Here is a 23,706-nt window from a genome sequence, read left to right as displayed (position 1 = left end):
ATTCTTTCCAACCTTGTGAAATACACTAGGTTGATATGAAACTTACAAAGTTGATGTGAGGCATTTATTTGTTTATTTGCATATTTCTAGCTGTGATGTTTTCCAGGAGAATAATTCTTTTCAATATGTTATCAAGGAAACAGAGGAGCATTTAGAAAGCCCTGGCATATTATTGCAAGTCCAAACATATCTCTATTCTAGAGTAGAAGTTTTCAAATATATTTCAAACTGTATACAAAATCTCAATATATAAAACATAAATATATTTTATCATTACAAATGTTATTAACACAAATGACTCTAAAACCAATCATGAAAAATAATAAAGAATGCCCAAACTGCTTAAAAATAAAAATATATATAAGGCAGTATATAAAGTTCACAGTCATGCTTCAGACTCAAAGTTGTTAATATTCTTTCTTTTCCTGCTATCTTCTTCTATTGCTTAATATTTCAAAAATTTTTGTTCAAGTGCTGATGTCATCACTAATATTAATTTTTGAACAAATTCTTACTTAATAATTTCAGAACTCTCTTCTGGTAACAGGTGATAAAGGGGAAAAATTAATTTGATCATTAAATGAATGTGTCAGCGGCCCCCAAGGTGACCAGGTAAGATATATGTTTTATAAAAATGTGTGCCTGTCATTGCAATCTTTATGACAGTTTTCTTGGTGTGCATTTAAAGATTAAGAAATGTAGCCCTCACTGGTGTAGCTCAGTGGATTGAGTGTGGGCTGCGAACCAAAGCATCGCAGGTTCGATTCCCAGTCAGGGCACATGCCTGGGTTGCAGGCCACGGTCCCCAGCATCCGCACATTGATGTTTCTCTCTTTCTCTCTCTTTCTCCCTCCCTTCCTTCTCTAAAAATAAATAAATAAAATATTTGAAAAAAAACATTCAGAAATTTAGAATAAAGCATCTGAGAAATCCTTGAAGCAGTTTCAAGAGCCCTTACATTTCTCCTTATAGTGTATAGCATAGTTTGGAAATAAATAATTTATAGAAAATAAGGCCAGGTCTGCATAAAATAACTTGGATGAAAATTAAAAGCACTGCCTACAAAACTCTCGGCTTCTCTACCTCATTCCCAATCTACATTTATAGCACTCTGCATTTGTCTTTACCTCCAAGTTATATCTAAGAAAAAGGTCTCTCCTTCTTAGGCTGGCTAATCCCTTCACTTCTGCTCTAATCCCAACCTATTTTTGCCTCCCCCAAGACCACTTTAGTATTTTTTTCCTTCATTGTCTTGAATCTTCAACTCTCCTCATTTACTTGTTTGTTTTCAGTTAGTAAATTCATAGTTCCCATCCTAAAATAACAAGAGAAACCCTCCTCTTCCCCCTTATCCTCATATAGTTACTGCAATGTTGTTGTGTTTGCTGCTGCACCTACATGCTTGGAAAATGTAGTTCTAAATTCAGATCTCTTTTTGCTCTCCTTGCATTCACTGCTCAAGCTGTAGCAGTGGGGCTTCTGTGCTTACTCTAAAGAAAATCTTCTTTAAGGTCATCAGTTAACCTTCTAAGTTTATTTTCTATATTAACTCTTGATTTTAGTTGATACCTCTGGAAACACTCAAATCTTTTATTACTCTCCTCATTAACTTCTTTCCAATTCAGGTGTCTGTGGACCCATTAGCTCCTGAATCAAGGCTGTCTTTTTTTTTTCCAGCTTTCTTTCATACCTTCAAAAGCTGCTCTGTCTCACTTTTCAAAAATGAGTTTTTCAGAATTTTATCCCTGCACTTCTCTGCTTACTTTTTTATTTCTCACTCAAAAATATGTTTGTTTGTTTTTTTGTATTTTAGAGAGAGAGCAAGTGGAGGGAGAGAGAGAGAGAGTGTGCAACAGAGAGAAACATTGATGTGAGAGAGAACCATTGATCAGTTGCCTCCCTTACGTGTCCTGACTGGGCACAAAACCAGCAACCTAAGTATGTGCCCTGACCAGGGTATTGAACTCACAATATTTCAGTGTACAGGATGATGCCCCAACCAACTGAGCCACACCAACCACGGCAGTGCTGCTAACTCTTTATACTTTCCTTTAGAAATGTGTTCTATAACCATAGTTTCAATACATCTCTATAAATAGGTGCTAGCTCATCTTTATCTAAATCAATACTCGATCTGTCTCCTGAGATCATGCAAGTGTTGTGAAACACATTCTCTTGTTTTCCACTGGAATTTTAAAATTAAATGTCCAGTATGTACTTAATGAATCCCCCCGACCTTACTCTCTTTCTCCTGTTTTTCCCCCATTGGTTAGTTGTGCCCATACCCGTTTCATTGTCAAAACCAGAAACCAGAGCTTTACCTCCTCAGCTCCTCCTCCCTTCCCAGCTTTCACACTCAATGAGTTCCCAAATTTTATGGATGCAACAACAAAATGTCTCTTTAATTCATTTCCTCCATTCTTTTTCCATTACCAAGAGTTTACTTCTTGTGTAGATAGCTGTTGGGACACACTTTTGTATGGTTTCCCTGTCTCGTTTCTCTATACTTTAATCCATTCTTCATTCTGATACTAGAATTATCTTTAAAACTTCCTGTCATTTCCTACCTGGAAAACATTATTTTGTTCTTACTAATTAATAGAATGAAATCCAAAGTTTTTATCATAGCATCTAATGCACATTGTCATCAAGTTTCAGGTTACTTATCCTGCTGCAGAGCCTATTAATTTACTATGTACCCCAATGAATAGTCAGATAAAACCACTACCTTTCATGGCATAAAAGATTCTGTAAATTAAAAGATATGTGCATCTTCCAGAGACGCTAAAATGTGAAAGTTAAAGTTATTTAAATGTGTTCTTGCCCTTTCTTTTCTTTATTGCTCTTCAAGTACAGTTGTCTCTATTTTCACCTCACCACACCCCCACCCCACCCATCCTCACCTCCCACCCTCCAACCTACCCCCTTTGGCTTTGTCCATGTGTTCTTTATACATGTTCCTTGATGACCCTTTACCTTTTATCCCCTATTATCCATCTCCCCCTCCTCTCTGGTTACTGTCAGTTTGTTCTTTATTTTGATGTATCTGGATATATTTTACTTGCTTGTTTGTTTTGTTGAGTAGGTTCCACTTATAGGAGACATCATATGGTATTTCTTTTTCACTGCCTGGCTTATTTCACTTAATATAATTTTGTCCAGTTGTATCAATGCTGCCATGAAGGGTAGGAGCTCCTTCTTTGTTTCTGCTGTGTAGTATTCCATTGTGTAAATGTACCACAGTTTTTTGATCCACTTATTTACTAATGTTCTTGTCCTTTCTTAATTGAGCCATCTAATTTTCCAGTCTCATACATTCCTCTCGTACATTCCTCTCTGATTGGAATGCCTATTTTCTCTTTTCTAGTTTGAGAATATTATTTCACTCCTAAGATTCAGCAAAAATGGCATTTTCACTATGAAGACTTATATGACTTTTTCCAACTGTTGCTCTCTCCTTACAAATGTTCTGACCAGCATTGCCCTTTGGTTTATCTACCATGCACTTTGATCATTAGAATGCTATTTTCTTTTTTTTAAGATTTTATTTATTTATTTTTAGAGAGAGGGGGAAGGAGGGAGAAAGAGAGGAAGAGAATATCAACATGTGGCTGCCAATCATGTGCATTTCACCGGAGACCTGGCCTGCAACCCAGGCACATGTGCTGACTGGGAATCAAACTGATGACCCTTCAGTTTGCAGGCCAACACTCAATCCACTGAGCCACACCAGCCAGGGCTAGAATTTTATTTTCTAATTACATTATATATTATATTGTCTTATATATTATTATCTAACCAGTCATAATTAGATTATCACATAGCATGTGCTCTATTAAACACTAATTTAATGAAATTTAAATAATTAATTATCTCATTCATCAAATAATTTCATTTTATGTTAGCTACTCTGCTAGGCAAATGAGTAGTTGGAAATCGAGAATACTGGTTTTCTCAGTGTAAGCTAGCACACTTCTCATTACTACTAGAAATAGAACAACCATACTATTAATTATACTAACCAGGGCACTTTTGATTATGAAAGAGAATCCTATTTTTAATTGCACTGTTTATATGCTCAACAGGTAAATGAGGATGCATAGTCACTATCTTACCTGGTTTTCCCTAGAAAATAGAGTTTTAGGCAAAGGCTCATATGCTTGTACTTAATAATGGAATATACATCCCAGGAAGCAGGAGTCCATGAAATGAAAAAATAATATGTAAACATTCCAGTAAAAACATATTTTGATCTTCTCAATAACTATAATGCTATAAACAGAAGATAATGTTTGTTTGAAAAACAGCAGTGTTGTGTGAGTTCAAAAACTACCACAAATAAACTAGCTTAAATACATGGCTATCAGTAGCATTTAATCCATCTGCTTTCATAATGGTGTGAAGCAAGCTTAGATGGCATCCACACAGGGGAACTCCAACAGGAAGAATCCCAGAGTTCACTATGCACGTCCATATTCCTACTAATTAAATGAGATATTTTGAATTTTACTATAATTGACATATTTATTACTTTAATTACAAGATCCATGGTATAGTTTTAATAAACGTATTATTCTAACATCATGGACAATGTGATATTGTTAACTTTGATTTCTATGTTGTATATTTTATCTCTGAAATCAAATTATGACTCATAAGTGAAAATACCTGACAATTACTAGTAGCATTTTCTTCCACATGAAAGCATTTCTAATATCAGGATATGTCTTATAATTAATGGTCTTTAAATTCAGTAAGCTATGAGAAGGCATGGTTTGAAATTGCACTTAGGATTATTTTCACCACCAACAACACATTCTTGCAAAACAACAACAGCAAAAAAAGAAATTTCCAGCCCATCTGCCATATTATAAAAGATTTTATCCACCAAACATTAAACCCATGAGCTAATAATTCACTTTTTTTCAGTTAATCAAAAGGGTGAAAGAGCCAATCAAATCTTTGAATTAATACAAGATAGCCAGTGTTACCATACTGAGTAGTACATTTTCTGCCATTTTAACATTTTGCCTTGTTATAGGTAAATATATGATTTATAGTTAGCTTTTGAAATACTGAAAATAGCTCAGAGGCTGTCATTATTATTTCATGAACCCCCTAGGAGACTAGAGACACCATGTTGGGAATCACTGTAATAGAAAAATATAAATTTCTGAATTATAATAAGTTCTCATGTGGTTTCACAGGTTAATAAATTCTGTGCAGACCCAGGACATAGAATTTCTTTATTTTCATTAGGTTTGATTGTTATACTAATAAATAAATATGAATATTCTGTAAATCATTCTGTAAACCATTTCTGTTTAGAGGGCATTTTATACTGTTCGAAATGTGTGGGAGTCTAAAATTCTGAGAATTCATAGGACTTCAATAGAAACAGTAAAAGCATAATGTAAAGGTTAGATTGGAGCCATGTAATGTTCCATCATATGCTTACTTTAAAACCTCATTTTTGAAGTTTATAATGCTCATGAGATAACGGTAAAAAACAGCCAACAATATATATAGTATATATTGATTTTATCTTTAAAAAGGATATATACATCCACATGTATATACATATACGTATACATATACAAATATAAATATAAATGTATAATTGCTGGAAGAAAATACAATAAAATAGTAAGTGGTGAATTTACATATGAATATTTATTTTCTTCTCAATATGTATATTCACATGATTATATATGAGAAGCATGTTAGTTTTATATTTAGAATATAATAAATATTATTAAAATATTAAACTATCGGAAAAATATTGCCTATGTTTACACTGCAACTCCCCATCAAAAACTACTAATCACTTACTCCTTTCCAAATGATATAATATATCCTCTTAAAGCAGAACTTCTCCCTAAATGGCTAATTCCTTCTCAGGGGCTGAAAGGTTTTTGCTATGGCTTGAAATATATACTTATTGGTTTCTGTTATGTTCCCAAAATAATTGAGATATGCAGTGTTGTTGGGAACTGCCCTGCCTGGTTTCACAACCTGTAACCCCCCATGGCTAAGGCTGAGTGAGCAACCTTGGAACCCTAAGCCACTAAGGAGACAAAGCTTATTTCCCTGGCAGGGACACTGCCTCTGCCCACTTTACTTCACCAGTTTGGCCCTGAATGGATAACCAGTTAGCCCATGGTGGATAAGAGTCCTTGAGGGAGGGACTGACTTAAGAGGGGGCATGGTCACAAAGGGGCCCTCAGGGAAGGATTTGGGGGGGGCTATAGAAAAAGTAAGTAATGGACCCTCACCCCTTGGCTTTGACATAGCCTGAGTCCTCATTCTGACTGCAAAAAGTCTCCTAATCTCTTGGCTGCCTTACTTCCCCTGACTGATTTAAGCCTGAAGCAATGCTGGAAGTGGGTGCAGCCCTGATTTGGAAAGGGTGAGCTGGGAGGGGGGGGGGGCGGCAATCAGGCCTATGAAAGACCACATAAACCCTGTGCCCTGTGAAACCTGCTTTGCTAATACCCTCAATTTAAATGATAAGGGTCCCAGGATGAAACGAGTTTGTTTCCCCAAAGTTTTATGGCTCTTTAGCTATCTGACCCTGACTCAAAATAAGCCCTCATAGTTCTTTGAATGTTATCTATTGTTTGATCCTTACTGCCTGACAATGATTGATGAGCTTTATGTATATGCCCTGTATTCCTATGCAAATGAACCCAATAAAAGCCCATTGAAGAAAAGGCTCCTGGTCCTTCCCCAGTGAGAGATCAGCCCCTTTTCCTCCCCAAGCAGATGATGTCTTGGTAGATTTATTCTTATCCATGGCAGACAGGGGACTCTGCAGGCAAAGCTCCACACAGTATGGCTGATGATGTAATAATAGAGGATCTCACAGATTAAGTTCCTTGAAATGAAAATACAGGGTCTGGCAGAAGTAATGCCTGCTTGAGTGTGGTTGGTAGGGTAATAATATGGCTGTAATAATTTATAGTTTTAATTTGAACATTTCACATAAAATGTCATATGGCATACTTGAGTGTGATATTGCTATGTTACAGAGTTACACGTTTATGATTTTCCAATAAAAAATTCATAATAAAGAAGGGGCATTATTTGTGCTAGAGCCAGATGGTTATTTCATCTCTGTATTTCCTTGTGTGTTGTGTATCATGGGAGTGCAATACTAATTTTTCGGAAACAACTAAAAAAATTTGGTTGCTATAATGCTGTCCCCATTCTCAAATGTTGCAACATTATATGCCATTTTATATTTATGAAATTTGCATCTTATTTTTAATTTGTTAATTTTATAAAACTAAACTTTTTAATAAGGATTCATAAACTTTTACTGCCTGTTAAAATTAAAAAATATTAGAAACTTTTAAAAAATCTGTATAATTCCTTATGAACTATCATAGAACTTCTAAAGTCACCTCTATCAAATATCTTATAAAATAACTATATAAACCATCTCTAGATAATCTATAATAACTTATTATATAAACTTTCTTATATTTTAAAGTTCAGGCCACCTGAAAGTTAGCATGCAATAGTGGTTGACATACAGGCCCTGGACTTGGAACAACGAACCTGGAGCGTGAGAATGTGCCTTTCAGTTTTCCAACTACAAGGAGCCTTCCCACTAGCCTTACCCAAACTCCCTTAGACTGCAAGGCTCTCTAAGATTCTTCCACCTAACCTCCCTTCTCCTTATCCTCACGAGGGTTTCAGAATGCATTGCACCTTGACAGATCTCTCTGCCTTCTCAAGCTTTCTCTCCATAGTCTCTCATAGATGCTTTCCTTAATAAAATCTCTGTACACTTAGTTCTATTCTAGTGTCTGCTTCTTGGAGAGCCTAGACTAACCTAAACGCATATAGAAAAAATGTTTGAAACTAAACCCATATTTGCACAAAAGGGCCTGTCTAAGAATATCCATAGCATTTGCATTGATGATAACCCCAAAGTGGAAGCAAGTCTGATATTCTTCAGTAGAAGAATGAACAAATTTGATAAATTCATAAAATGAATACTATGCAGCAATAACAAATGAACTACTGGTATACTAAACAGCATAATTAAATTTCAACAATATTTTTCTGGATGAAATAAACCAGACACAAATGAGTGCATACTGTATAATTATGTTTATATAAAGTTTAAGAATAGACAAAACTAATATTCAATGATAAAATAATAAAATGCCATATAAATAATTCTTTCCTGATTGGTTGTAGCACAAGTAAAGATTATGTTAAACTACATGTAAAAGGTGCCCTGGACAGATAGATCACTTGTTTGGAGCATCGTCACAGACAGACACCAAAAGGTTGCAGGTTTGATTCCTGGTCAGGGCACATACATAGGTTGAGGGTTCAATCCCTGATGGGGGAGTGTACGGGAGGCAACTGATCCATGGTTCTCACGTCAATATTTCTCTCTCTCTCTTTCTCTGTCTCTCAAATCTATAAACACATCCTCTGGTAAAGATTAAAAATATAAATATATATGTAGAAAGTATTGAACTGTCCATTTAAGGTTAAGTCATTTCATGTACTTTAGTATAGGTTTATTATCAATCATTAAAATAATTAAAATTAAAGTAGAAATACATATATTTAACAAGAATTTAGTTTTTCTGACCACTAAATTCCTTTTTTATAGATAATTTGCTGCTAAAATGCTTTATTTTCTGAACTATTATCCATCTCTTAAAATTTTACTTTTTAATGCTGTTAATTCAACTACACGTGAAAGGGAATAGGATAAAGAAACTGCCTTGAGAAAAAGACTACACGCAGGAGTTTTTCCAGAACTGTTGTGCTGAGCAGGAAGTCCATGATGTGTTCTAGTACGCAAATCCAGTAAAGAGCTAATTTTGGCATAACACTCATCTTTAGCTACAGGCAATTGTACCTCATTCAAGTAGAAGCTTCTTTATGACGTAGAATGAAAATTGTTGAAGGAATAGTGAAAATGCCATTCTGTCTTTCAGTTGCTATAATTGGGTAGCTATATTTTGGGGAAAAATATGTTTAACTTCCTTCCTTATGGTTACTGTCAATTTTTTTCTTAAGAGCTAGACATGTTTTGTACTTGAAATAATTCTAGGTCTTTTTTTTTTTTTTTTACTAGACATGCAGTGATTTTTTTCTTTGAGCACTGCTGCTGAAGAGAGGTTCTTAATTTTAAATCAGAATTTTATACAATATTTATGCACATCTCTTTATTAGTGTGAGCAATTTTTCCACTTAACATTGGTAAAAAAAAAATGTGTGGAAATGACAGTAAAGAAATCATTTCTGTGTGCACCTTCAGATAAAAAAGATCATTGTAGTTATTATATAAACTTGCCATGCAGATTTCTTTTATTTCTGTATGGAACATAAAATATTGCAGCCAATTCTTATGAGTTGTGTATAATTTATTAGTTTTATTTAAAAGGTGTGGAACTTGGAATGACTGTGCAAAGCTCCTTGATTTTCTTTATCCTTCTGCCTTCAATCTATTGGGTAAGTCTTAACAGTTTCTATAAATGGAACCATAACACTCAGGAGAATATGGCCTACCTATTCATGCCAAAGGTGTTACATTCCTAACAGTTATAGAAAAAGAAGATTTGGAATTGGAAAAAGCCTTAAGATAATTACTCTCAAAATATGGTCTGGATCTTCCTCTTGATCACCTGGGTATCCTATTTAACATTCCTGTTCCTGCCCCCCTTACATAAAACTTATGGGCACAGAGCCTGGAAATCCAAATTGCACACTTTCTACCCAGGTGATACTTATTACATTTTTTTATTTATTTTTAAACCAAGAATGAATGTGACAGTCTGTCTCATAAAACTATAATTCATTATGAATTTTAAATTTGTTCATTCTGTTCTCACAATATAAACTAGCACCAACAAGGCAAGGTAAACAAAACAGAGATGCAGAATCTAGTATATCTGTTATTTGAAATGAGTTTAAAATAATTCTGCATATTTGTTAGTATTACAGCACCCCATTAAGTGGATATACTTTGTCTTCAAAGAACTTCACCTTACTTTTATCACTTAATAATATTTACAAAGGAGATCTCAGGGATATTACACAATTAGAAGTTAATTATGTCCTGAGTGACTAATGTATTTTACAATGAAAAACAATGATTTTTAAAATTATAGAAAATGAAAAAGCCACAGTGCTATTTCTTGTCTCTTTTGTATTAATCTAAAAGTATGTTAATGAAAAATAAAAGAAAAAAATCTTCCTTGATGATTCATATTTTCTAAAAAGAACCAGGTGAAAGACAAGGACCTGAGACTTTTAGCTTCTTTCCTACAGATGTGATTCAGTTTCATGCCTGAAATCTTGAAATTCTTCACAACGTTAGGGCACACTTTTAAAGCCAACATGAATGTGAGAAACAAAGGCAAAACATTTCATTGTGCAATGATATTTCCTTTAGAGTTTGAAGTGGGTTCAAGTGTGGCTGTTAAATTTTACTAATTTAAAATGTGAGAGACTTGTCTGTTATAATACCAGCTCGCCCTTCACAAGCTTTTGGGGAGACAGCCAATATCCTTCTACTTACTGAATGAAGAGAGTCTAACCTGAACTAGGGAACCCTTGTCAGCAGTTCAAAATTCAGTGCCCTCTCCGTTTCACAGTGTTGAATCGCTTATTTAATCTGGGCCATATTGATACTTGTATTTTGACTAGCTCAATGATGAAATGGTAAGAAATAGTATAGCCAACTTACCTCTTAATATTAAACTATAGTGCAGCTCTAATATGAACAAAAATTCAAGGCAGCATAAATAGCTAAACATGTTTGTTATAATATTGCCAAAGTAATGAACTTTTAGTAATTTATTTTCATTGTTTTTATCATAAATTAGAAAGATGCTTTGAGAAAAAGTGCCATTGCCTCTCCTCTCTTCTTCCTACTGTCCGTGCATAGGCAGTAATGTCCTGGCTTCCTTGATAGAAAGTATTACCAATTTTTCCCATGGGTGTTTTCTCAGGTGCAATTTTACAAGGACATTAATAAAATATGGAAATAAACTTGATATTTATTAAAATAGTACTTTGGAATTATGAGGTGAAATAAAGATTGTCCTTTTTTAAAGAAGTCTACACCAGAGTGTTAATATGAATTATAATGAGCTCATGGGCATAGAAGCACTTGGCACTTATGTACTATCTCTAAAAGAAGTATATAAAATACTATATATTTTATATGTAGATGAACTGAGAAATATGGATGTGCTATCACATTATATTAAAATATGTCCACCTGTAAAGTATTATGTGTATTACATACATATGCAAATTGTGAAGCTACATCTCTCTACTTTTCCATAGATACCATAAGATAGATGCTCTCTTTGAAAGAGTCCTTCTGGAGAGCCTCAAACTGGCTGTGGGGCCAGCTTCACATCTCTATTATATGCATCCAGAGTGCTACAAGTGTAGGGCCACTCACGGAATTTCCAAACAGTACTTAGTCACTATTTACTACAATTATACTTTGAATTTTATAACTTGAAACCGGCAATCAGGCTTTTCTACAGGAAACCAAACACATGAAGGAAAACGAGGCTTTGAACAGCTCTCCATGCCTCTCTTCCCCAAACCACATGTTCTCAGAGCTGTAGGAGTTTGTTCTGACTCCAGCCATGTCAGGATGGACTTCTCACCTCCCTGGGAATCAAATAACCATTTTAAACCATTTCTCACTGTCCGCATTCAATTGATAATGCTTTCTTAATTTACCTTCTCTACTGATGTAAGAACTGAAGAAAGAGTAGGGACGACTTCATAAAATATGCACAGTGCAGCCCAAATGGAATGTTTGTGGCTAAATGATATCTGACACTATGTGCAAGGCTGGCAATTTTAGAGTGAATGCTGGAAATCAGCATGCTCTTTTTAAGGAAGGGACAGATTGCTATCATATCATTGATCATAGACATCTACTTAAAAGAAAAACAAAGAATGTCTACTTGACTTGTCAGACGTGAAAAGAATCTTAGGCTTTGGAGCTAAGTGTATGATTTTGTCAGCAAATTGATCCAAGTCTGAGATCTCTCTCTGTCATTGACAGTGAGTGGTTCCTGGGCAGTGATTTAGCCCCCTAAGATTCAGCATCTTTACCTGCAAAGTAGGAATAATCCATTTGAAACGTATGCAAACAATACATACTCTGCTCATGATTTGCCAAGCAGATGGTGATAGTATCTTCTTTGTAATACTGTCACAAGGTCTAAACAAGATGGTGGAAGTTATGATTGTATAATAGTTCTGATAAATAAAAGGGTACTCAGTAAATGCTCATTAATGTATTGTGCTGATTATTCTTCCTCATTATGTAACTTTTGGGGGTCACAACATGTTTACCAGTAAAATGTTTGATATAACCAAGTCCCAAAAATTAAAAATAGAACTAGTGGTAGAATGAATTATCAAGGATAAAGCTGTCATGGCCTTGGTGGAGATAAGGGAAAGTACTGTTACTAGTTTGTAGGTGATGTTATGTGGGATTCTTTCATCCTAACCAAACATAAAACCCATAGTACTTAAGAATTAACTAAAAAGCAAACTCTACATATATTTCTAGATATATTTCCTTTTTTCTGTTGTGTTTATTGTTTCTTTTGTTTTCTTTTGTTTCTTTTGTTTTCTTCTGAGAGCTGCATTTTTCTTCCACTTTTAAGAATAAGAAAAAATTTTCTTGTTCATATATTCATAGATTTTCTTATAAAAGACTAAGTTTGTTTTCCAATAGCATGATATGATACTACTTAAGATATTAATAGTAGTAGATTTTAATAGTAAGATATTAAATTTAACATACATGACATTATGTAAATTTAGTATGATCCTAATGCAAATCTGTGTAAAAACAACTAAAAATTTGACATGTAACCTCAAACAAATCCACTGGCAAACAACAATAGATTACTTTTTTGTTCCCCCACTAAAGGAGAGTCTTAATTAAGGAAACTGGTACAAATGAAGTTTTACTTTTGAATGTTGGCTGAATGAGATATAGGCACTCATCATGGTTCTAGGATTCTGAGGATATTTCAGAGTATCAAAGATGCACTTTCAGTTTAGAGTAGTGAAAGGTAAGAAGTAGTTAAATATGTTTATATCATTCATGAATACCCCAACGATCTTTACTTCCAGGTTTTCATAAGTCAAGGTACAATCTGATTTTTAAAATTGCAGCCTAGTTATAGGTAAAGATTAAGAGAAAATTCTAAACAATTATAGACAAAGACAAAAACAAACACATATTCTCTACATATTCTCTATATTATGATGCTCCATAATTTCAAGGAAAAAAAATACATGCTCAGTAAGTGATAAGAAAAAAAGTAGGTGACCAAAGAAGATTATATATATGAAGTATTCATATATCTATGAAATATATATTTCACAATGTATATATTTCACAATATATACACTTTATTGATATATGAATACTTCATATATATAATTTACAGGCATCAAATAGTCTACATATTTTTACAAGCATGTGAAAATCAATTGGAAAGTATTGATACATGAATAAGTAATTTTTTTCAATATTATTTTGTATCAGTTTCAAGTGTACAGCTTAGTGGCTGGACAATTATATAGTTTACGTAGTGTTCCCCTTGATATTGCTAGTACCCCAACAGGTACCATACATACCATACCATACCATGCATACCATGCATACCATGCATACCATACGTACATGTGATAACCGTAGTTATCACAATATCATTGGCTATATTTCCTATGCTTTGTTTACTTCCCCATGACTATTTTGTAACTGCCAATTTGTGCTTTATTAGTCCCTTCACCTCTTTCAACCAGTCCCCACATAACTCTCCCCTCTGGCAACCACTAGTTTGCTCTCTGTGTTATGATTCTGTTTGAATTTTGTTTTTGCTTTGTTCTTTAGATCACATATATAAGTGAGATCATATGATATCTTTAAATAATGCATTGGAATTAAATTCCTATAACATAAAATTAACCATTTTAAAGTAAGCCATTAAATGACATTTGCTACATTCACAATGTTGTGAAATTTATCCACTTCCAAATATTTCCATCACTCCAAAGTAAAGTCCCTTACCCATCAAGCAGTTTCTCCTCATTCTCTCCTCCCTCTAGCCTTGGCACACACCAACTTGCATTCTGTACTTCATTCTTTTTTGTGGTTACATAATAGTCTATGCATATATAACAATTTGTTTATACACTCATCCATTGACTGATACTTGGACTGTTTCTACATTTTGACTGTTATGAACACTGTTATGAATATGAGCATACATGTGCTTGTTTGGGTACCTGTTTTTAATTATACTGGGAGTGGAATTGAGGAGTCTTATGGTAATTATTTTTTTAACTTTTTTGAGGAACCACCAAACTATTGTCCAGTGGTTGTATCAATTTGTACTTTCTCCAGCAATGCATGAATATTTCAATTTTCCCACATCCTCAACATTACTTTTCATTTTCCTTTTTTAAACATTATTGTTATGCATATTCTATTGAATGTAAGTGGTAATTCACAGTAGACTTAATTTTCATTTTCCTAAGACCTAATATTGGTGAACATCTTTTTATGTGTTTGTTGGGCATCTGTAAATTTTCCTTAGAGAAATATCTGTTAAAGGATTTACCAATGTTTCAATTGGATTGTTTGTATTTTTCTTAATGGGTCATAAGAATTCTTTTTCTTTTTCTTTTATTGTTGTTCAATTACAGGTGCCCTGTCTTTTTCCCCATTGCTCTTCCCTACCCCAGGATTCTTAATGTATTCTGGCCCTTTCTCCTCTCCTATAGATTGTTTTTTCACTTTCTTGAAAATACACTTTGAGGCACAAGACCTTTTAATTTTGATGATATCCAATTTAATTATTTTGTCATCTGTTGCTTACACTTTGGTGTCATAACTAAGAATCTATCACCAAATTTAAGGTCATATAGATTTATCTGTTCAAGAGTTTTGTAATTTTAGCTCTTATATTTAGGTTATTGATCCATTTTGAGTTAATTTTTGCATATGATGTGAGATAGGGGGTCTCATGTCAGTATCTTGCATGTGAATATCCAGGTGTCCTCCAGCATTTGTTGAAGAGACTGTTATTACCCACCTTCTCCTCCCCCCATTGAATTATCTTAGCATCCTTGTCAAAGATATAACTTGTCATAAATGTACGAACTTATTCTGGACTCTCAATTTTTGCCATTGGTTTATGTGTCCATCCTATGGTAGTACCAAGATGTAGATTACTATAGCCTTGTATTGAAATAGTAAGTTTTGAAATCAAGAAGCATGAAACCTTTAACTTTTTTTTTAGTTTATTTTGATTATTTGGGACCCCTTGCAGTACCATATAAATTTGAGGTACAGATTTACCATTTATACAAAGAAAAAAGCTTTGGAATTTTAATAGGGATTGCACTGAATCTGTAGATCATTTTGGGTAGTATTGACAGCATAGCAAAATGGAGTTTTCCATTCCATGAACTTCAGATATATTTCCATTTTCTTAAGTCTTCTTTAATTTCTAATTTGTTTTCAGTGTACAAGTCTTCACCTCCTTGGTTAAATTTATTTCTAGCTACTTTATTATTTTGGACACTATGATAAGTGGAAATGTTTAGTGATTCCTTCTTTTTAAATTGTTTATTGTAGGTTTATAGAAACAGAACTGATTTGGGAGCATCAGCATTATATCCTCAAGTTTTGCTGAACTTATTTGTTAGTTCTTGTAGAATTTATTTGTTAGTCCTTGTTAGTTCTTGTTTCTTAGTTCTTGTAGCTTTTTAAAAATATTTTATTTATTTTATTTTAGAGAGGGGAAGAGAGAGAGAGAGAGGGAAACATCAATGTGTTGTTGCCTCTCAAGCAACACATTGTCCCCTACTGGGGACCTGGCCTGCAACCCAGGTATGTGCCCCAACTGGGAATCAAACCAGAGACACTTTGATTTGCAGCCTCATGCTCAATCCACTGACCCACACCAGCAGTACTAATAGCTTTTTTAGATATGGGGTATTTTCTACCTATATGATTGTATCATTTAAAAGTAGAGAAAGTTTTACATATCCCTTTCCAAATTAGATGCATTTTATTGATTAATTGATTGATTGATTTTGGTTCCTCTTTGTTCTGACTAGCAAAATGTTTGATAACAATGGTGAAAGTTGGCATCTTTGTCTTCTTCATAATTTTATAAAAAAGGATTAAGTGTTTCATTATTGAGTACAATGTTTATCTGGGTGTTGTTCATAAGTGCCCTTTTTCAGGTTGAGGAAGTTCCCTTCTGTTCCTATTTTTTTCTGATATTCTTATCATATGAGACTACTGATATTGTCAAAAGTTTTTCATGCATCAGTTGAGATGGTCATGTGCTTTTTCCTCTTTGTTCTTTTAATGCCATGTATTATATTAATTACTTTTCTTTTAAAAAATATTGAATTTATTGTGGTGACATTAGTTAAAAAATCACATTGCAGGTGTACAATTCTATAATACATCATCTGTATATTATATTGTGTGTCCACCACCACAATCAAGTCTCTTTCCATCCCTATTTATCCTCCCATTACCCTTTTCTACCACCCCCACCTCCCTTTCCCTCTGGTAATCTCTATATTATTGTTTCTGTCAGTGAGGGTTTTTTTGTTTCTTTGCTTAGGCACATCACATTTTTTTTCCTAGACCCTCAACCTTCTCCCCACTGACAGTTGTCAGTCTGTTCTCTGTATCAATAAATCTGTTTCTATTTTGTCTTTTAGGTTTTTTTTTTAAAATTAGATTCCACATCTAAGTGAAACCATATGACAAGACAAGTGGACTTGTCTTTCTCTGACTGGTTTAATTGATTTTCTTATGTTGAACTACTTTTGCATTCTTGGGATGATAATCTTTAATATAGTTTTGGATGGTTCATTTTGCTAGTACTCTGTTTCCAATTTTTGTGTCTGTAATCATAACATATATAGTATTTAATAGTCTTTCCTCATCACCTCTATCTGGCTTTGGTATTGTTAGGCAATGTTGGTCTTATTCAATGAATCAGAAGTGTTTTTACCTCCTATTCCTATTATTCTTCTTGTTGATTTTCTTGGTCTTTTCCTACTTCTTGAAGTTTGAAAAATATTGGTATTGATAATTCTTTAAATGTTTGGTAGAATTCACCAGTGATGACCAATCAACATTTGGTCATGAATTTTTTCTTTTAGGGATTTAAAAAAATTATTCAATACAGTATTAAAATTCCAAACCAAAGCAATTAGGTAGTAAAAGAAATAAAAGACATCCAAATTGGAAAAAAAAGTAGGAGTGTCACTATTTTCAGATGATATACTATATACAGAAAATCCTAAAGACTGTACCAGAAAAAAAAAAAACCCACAACTATTAGAACTAATAAATGAATCAGTAGAGTTTCAGGATACAAAACAAACATACAGAAATCTGTTGCATTTCTACACAGTAATAATGAACTACCAGAAAGAGAAATCAGTAAAACAATACCATTTACAATTGCATCAGAAAGAATAAAACACCTAGGGATAAATTTAGTCAAAGAGGTAAAAGACCTGTACACTGAAAACTATATGACACTGATGAAAAAATCAGTGACACAAATAAATGGAAAGATATTTTATACATATGGGTTAGAAGAATATTGTTAAAAAGTTCATACTACTCAAAACAATCTACAGATTTAATGATACCAAAATTCCAATGATATTCTTCTCAGAAATAGAACAAACAATCCTAAAATTTATATGGAACCAAAAAAGACCTTGAATAGCCAAGACAATCTTGGGACAAAAGAAAAAAAATGAAGGTATCTATCTCCCTGGTTTCAAATTATATTACAAAGCTACAGTGATCAAGAGTACATTATTTGGGGGAAAAAAGACACATAGATCAGTGGAACAGCATAGAGAGCTCAGAAATAAACCCACTTATACATGTTCTGAATTTACAATGGAGCCAAGACAATGGAGCCAATGGAATGGACAGTCTGGTCAATAAATGGTGTTGGGAAAACTGGTCAGTCACATGCAAAAGAATAAATCGACACCTCTGTCTTACACCATACACAAAAATTAACTCAAATAAATTGAAGACTTGAATGTAAGACCTGTAACCATAAAATTCCTCAAAAAAAAAAGCAGTGGTACCCTTCTTGACTTCATCTTGATCATGATTGTTGGACCTGACACCAAAAGCAACAGTAACAAAAGCCGAAATAAATAAGTTGGACTCCATCAAAGCTTCTGCACAGCAAGAAAAATCAACAAAATTAGAAGGAAAATTACTAAATGGGAAAATATTTGCAAACAATATACCTCATAAAGGATTGATACACAAAATATAGAGAGAACTTATACAGCTCAATGGGGAAAAAAAGGGCAAAGAATATGAGTAAATAGCTCTCTAAAAGAAGACATAGAGGTGGCCAACAGGTATGTGGAAAGATGTTCAACATTACTTATCATTAGAAAAATGCAAATCAAAGTCCCAATGAGTTATCACTTTGTACCCATCTGTATGCCTATTATCAAAAAGATGATAGATGTGAAGAAAAAGGAAATCTTGAGCACTGTGTGGTGAGAATATAAATTGGTATAACCACAATGGTAAGAGTATGAAGATTCCTCAAACATAATTAAAAATTAAAAATAGAATTACATATGATACAATAATTATATTTCTGGGTATTTATCCAAAGAAAATGAAAACACTAATTTGAAAAGTTATGAACATGCACCCTCATGTTTATTACAGCATTATTTAGAAAAGATAAAATAAACAACCCAAGGGTCTATTGACAGATGCATGGGCAAATAAAATACGATACTTATGGATAGACCTTGAAAGCATTATACTAAGTTAAATAAGTCAGACAAAGACAAATACTGTATGATCTCACCTATGTGTAAGATCTGAAACAAAACAAAAACACAAAGCTCCTAAACACAGAGAACTGGTTGGTGGCTGCCAGAGGTTGGGGGGTGAGCCAAATGGATGAAGGGAATCAAAAGGTACAAACTTCCAGTTTAAAAAAATGCCAAAGTTTTCCAAAGTGACTGTGCTATTTAACACTTTTCACCAGTACTATGTGAGAATTACAGTGTGTCACATCCTCTTCAATACCTGGTATTGTAGCCATTATAATGGAGGTGTTTTGGTACCTTATTTGGCTTGATTGTTCTTTTCTGATGACTAACGATGTTAAGAATATTTCCATTTGCTCTTTGGCCATTCCTGTGTAATTTTTTGTGTGTGTAATATCTGTTCAAGTCTTTTCCCCATATTTTAACTGTGTTGTTTGTATCCCTAACTTGTTGAATTGTAAAAATGTTTTATATATCCTAAAATAATTTTTTTTGTAAATAAATATATTATAGTTTCCCAATGGATGGCCTTTAATTTTATTTTTTAATGTTGTCCTCCAAAACTAGATTTTAATTTGATGAAGTCTAACTTATCAATCTATTTTTTAATTTTATTTTAATTATATTTTATATTAAACATTACTTTGTGCTCAATCTTTTTATTCATAGAACTTTTTGTTTTCAGGAAAATCTTTGCTAGACTAAGATTGCATACATTTTTATTTTATTTTATCCTACGTGGCTTATATTTTAACTTTTTCTTTTAAGCATATGATCCATTTCAACTTACATTAATTCCTTTTGAGAATAGAATCTTTTCTGTGATTCAAGAAGATTGAGAATATCATTAATTCTTTGCTGGAGGACACAGGCATACCATTGACAACAAACATAATACATTTAATTTTGAGATTTCTTATTTTTTAGATGAAACCATTGAAAGAAAGTGCCATGGCCTTGGGAATTAAATGTTTACCATAAACTGTGTAAGGTTTTTATTTTTTTTAAGATCTAAATATTAATGGTACTAAGTAATACTGTATTTATTTTCATGAATGTTTCCCTTATTCAAATGGGTATTATCAGCTCTTAACCCTACTGTGATTCAGCAGTAGTTAAGTCAGGTGAAAATGCAAAACCAGTATATTTATAGAGGAAATTCAGCAATGTGAAGCAAAATTATCTATGGATGTACTCTTGGACAAGAAAAATGACTTGTAGCATTGCAACTGGCAAAAGTGCACAAGATCTTTGCATAAGACCATATATTGTAGCTCTATTTTAACAGCAAAAGACTGCAAACAATCCAAACTGAGGACTGTTGAATAAACTACTGTTCATCTGCATTTTGGAGTAGTATGTGGCTATTAAAGATACAGTAAATATATCCATACATTCTTATATAAAGTCCTCCACAACATATTGTTTTTTTACTATTTAGTATTTTTAAAAATATTTATTTATTTTTAGAGAGGGGGAAGGGAGGGAGAAAGCGAGGGAGAAATATATCAACGTGTGGTTGCTTCTTGTGCACCTCCTACAGGGGACATGGCTGGCAACCCAGGCATGTGCTGTGAATGGGAATTGAACCAGTGACCCTTTGGTTCATAGGCCAGTGCTCAATCCACTGAGCTGCACCAGCCAAGGTCCCACAATGTATTCTTAAGTGAGCAACAAATTAACTATGGAAAAAAGTGAAATATGTGCCCATTGACTTAATGATGAAAATTTTTTTAAAAGTATGTAATAAAAATTAGATGTAATACTGATACATATAATTATATAGTTTTAAAAATAAAGAATAACAAAATGTAAAAAAATAAGAGGAGAAGTAACTTGGAGGAATTGGGGAAAATCACACTTCACAGAAAATACTTCATTTCATTTAATTTATTTATAACTATGTAAATGTTTTACATAATTATAAGAAAAAAATTTAAATTCTTACAGCAGTATCTAAGATCAAAGAAAAAATAAAGCAATACATCTAGGTGGTGCCTAAATCACACACATAGTGAAAAATTATAAATGACTGTTGAAAATAGTAATTTGATTATTAATTTCTAGGAGAATATAGCATTTAAAAAACTACAAAATGAATCTCAAAGTATTTTCAATAATCGTATTTTGTAATAATAGTATTAGTATTCTGAAATTATGTAATGCATATGTTAAAAAGATATATATTTATAAATTAAAGACAGTAAGGGAAAACTATCTTAAATTTTTACATTTTAACTGGAAATATTCATGTAAGTTTATAGCATATTTTCTCTTAAAAGAAAAAGTCCCTAGCTCTGCCCAGTGAATCAGCTTAGAAGCTGATCAACATAGTACTAATAGCATCTCTAGCACCAAGATTGTTGTGTTTACTTAACATTTCACACCAAGAAGATATAGGGATTCATAGGGAAAGGCTTATTCCAGGTCTGGGGCAGGAAGACCAGAAACATACAAATGAGTATGAAAAATATAGTTATAATAGACAGCAATAAAGTTATCAAAGAATATTAAAGTTCCATCAAACAGATTTAGGAGCAATTTGAAGAGACTCTTACTGGATAGAAGTGAGACTTTGGAGAATATTCTAATAATAAGACAAATGGATTGAAACATAGAAAACCTCTTTAAGATTCATCAGTTCATAATAACATGAACTTCTCATTGTTCACTATATCAGTCATCCATTACCAATAATCTTGAGAAATAAACCATCCCAAACTCAGTGGCTTGAGAAAACATCAGGGATTCTTCCTCACACGTCTGTGTGTCTCTTGGAGGTCAGATGTTTTAGTTGGGCTTGACTTCAAGCAGCAGATGGGTTCCAGATCTCTTCAGCATTTCTGCCGTCCTCCTTAGGTCAGCAGCCAATACATTCTTCTCAGGATAATAGCAGAAGTCGAGAAAGAAAGCCAAACCGCACTAGCCGTTTATTTCTTCATTGCTGTTAACATGTCTATAGCCAGAGGGACTGACCCCAAAGTAAAGAAAAGGAAGAACACCCTGCTTCTGCTAAAAATGAACTAATAAGCAACATAGCACCTATGTAGCCATATATATAGCGAAGGGACAATGTTGATAATTTAATCTCCCACAGAATTAATGGTATGTTTTTTAGAGAAACACGTAATATTCTTAAATATTGGTAAATAAAAAGATACTCAAAGTATTTATTCTGTCTTTCTAATACAAACTACATCAAGCTATTCAAAGAATTGAGAATGAATTTGTTCATGCAATAAATGAAGAAAGAATGATAAAATTAGAATATCACCATTCTTGAATTCTCTAGAATTAGAATGTCACTGTTCCCTACCTGTAATGAAATAATATATTGGCCCATTATCACCATAGCTTGATGGTGATATTGCACAAAAAGATTGTGGAACAAGGGAATTAGCAAATGTCAGGAAGTAATTGAGAACCAACCTAAATGGACTCCCACTAGCCAAAGATGACAAGATTTGAACATCAGTAAGCATAATAATAGCACTGGAGCAAAGTCCATTAAAATATTTAAAGGAATGAGTCATAAAGACATTGAACACAAACAAAATTCAAACAAGCAAAATAATACATTGTTAACATTTGAAGGATAGGAAAAAAAACAACTCATTATTTTAAACATACAAAAATAAAGGAAACAGTTAGGCATTTGTCCAGCTATGACTCATGGTAATCAAATAGTTAACATTAGAAATTTGGTCTTTATACAAGTATTTCAGTTAATAAATTAACAAGGATTAAATGAATAAAAATATTACTATTTTACAACCCCTAATCAAGAAATTGACTTAAGCAATGATCATCAATTGCTAACATTACCTGATAAAAGACAGATATTACATATCTCTTGAATAAAGTGCATGATACTACAATAAAGTAGTATTCCCCAAACCTTCTAACTTCAATCTAATCAAATCTCCAGATCTCACTTCTAATTTATATGAGATGAAGGGGAGATAGAAACATGTTACATTAAACCTTGGGGTACAATTTGTAAAACACAGAGTGTAAGAAACTATAATGCAGAAACTGCTCAGAACAAATAAAATTGTCCACGAATTAATAATAGTTGAAATGAATAAGGAACATGGAAGTTTTAATCCTATTTTTACATATATTCAAATTCAAATAATAATTTTTCTTAAAGTAAGTCCCGTGGATTATTTTTGAAAGCCAAGCGTGGTTTAAACAGAGAGAATGGTTCTTATTTTGGGGATACAGCCCAAGTTATCCTTTAAGCTTTATGACTGGGGAACCAGAGTAACAGCGACTCGTAGATATTTTCTGAGTTACTGAGCTCTCCTCTGAATACTCTTCAAAGTTCCACCTGATATCAGTGACTTTCAAAAATACATGGCAACACTAGAATAGGTACTAGTTTCTGAGATTCAGAAGCTTATCTCTTACCGAGAGCAGTAGCTAAAATTTCTAGGATAGAAGATTGAACAATGATTGTTTAAAAAATCACCCATGTGAGTGATACATATTCATTCAGGTATTAGGCTTTCCTATGTGTCTGATGATCAAATATCCTGAGTATCTTTACAAATAACTTAGGATATGTTCTCATTAACAATTGTATATTTCATAATAAGAAACCCTTGTGAATGTGACACAGTCAATGAAATGTCACCAATACTTAAATTAATAAAGCGAGAGGGGCATGGCGACTCTCATCTGCTGTCATTTATACTTTTTAATTATTCATGAAGGATAGTCATTAAATGACATCATTTACTTTGTGCCTCCAAATTCTTGTGTACTAGAGCCATCTTCTTTTTGCTTTTATGTTGTTAAGCCTCTTCA

This window comes from Phyllostomus discolor, chromosome 6 (assembly GCF_004126475.2).
Source record: "Phyllostomus discolor isolate MPI-MPIP mPhyDis1 chromosome 6, mPhyDis1.pri.v3, whole genome shotgun sequence".
Lineage (NCBI taxonomy): Eukaryota > Metazoa > Chordata > Mammalia > Chiroptera > Phyllostomidae > Phyllostomus > Phyllostomus discolor.
Note: the sequence above shows the minus strand (reverse complement) of the source record.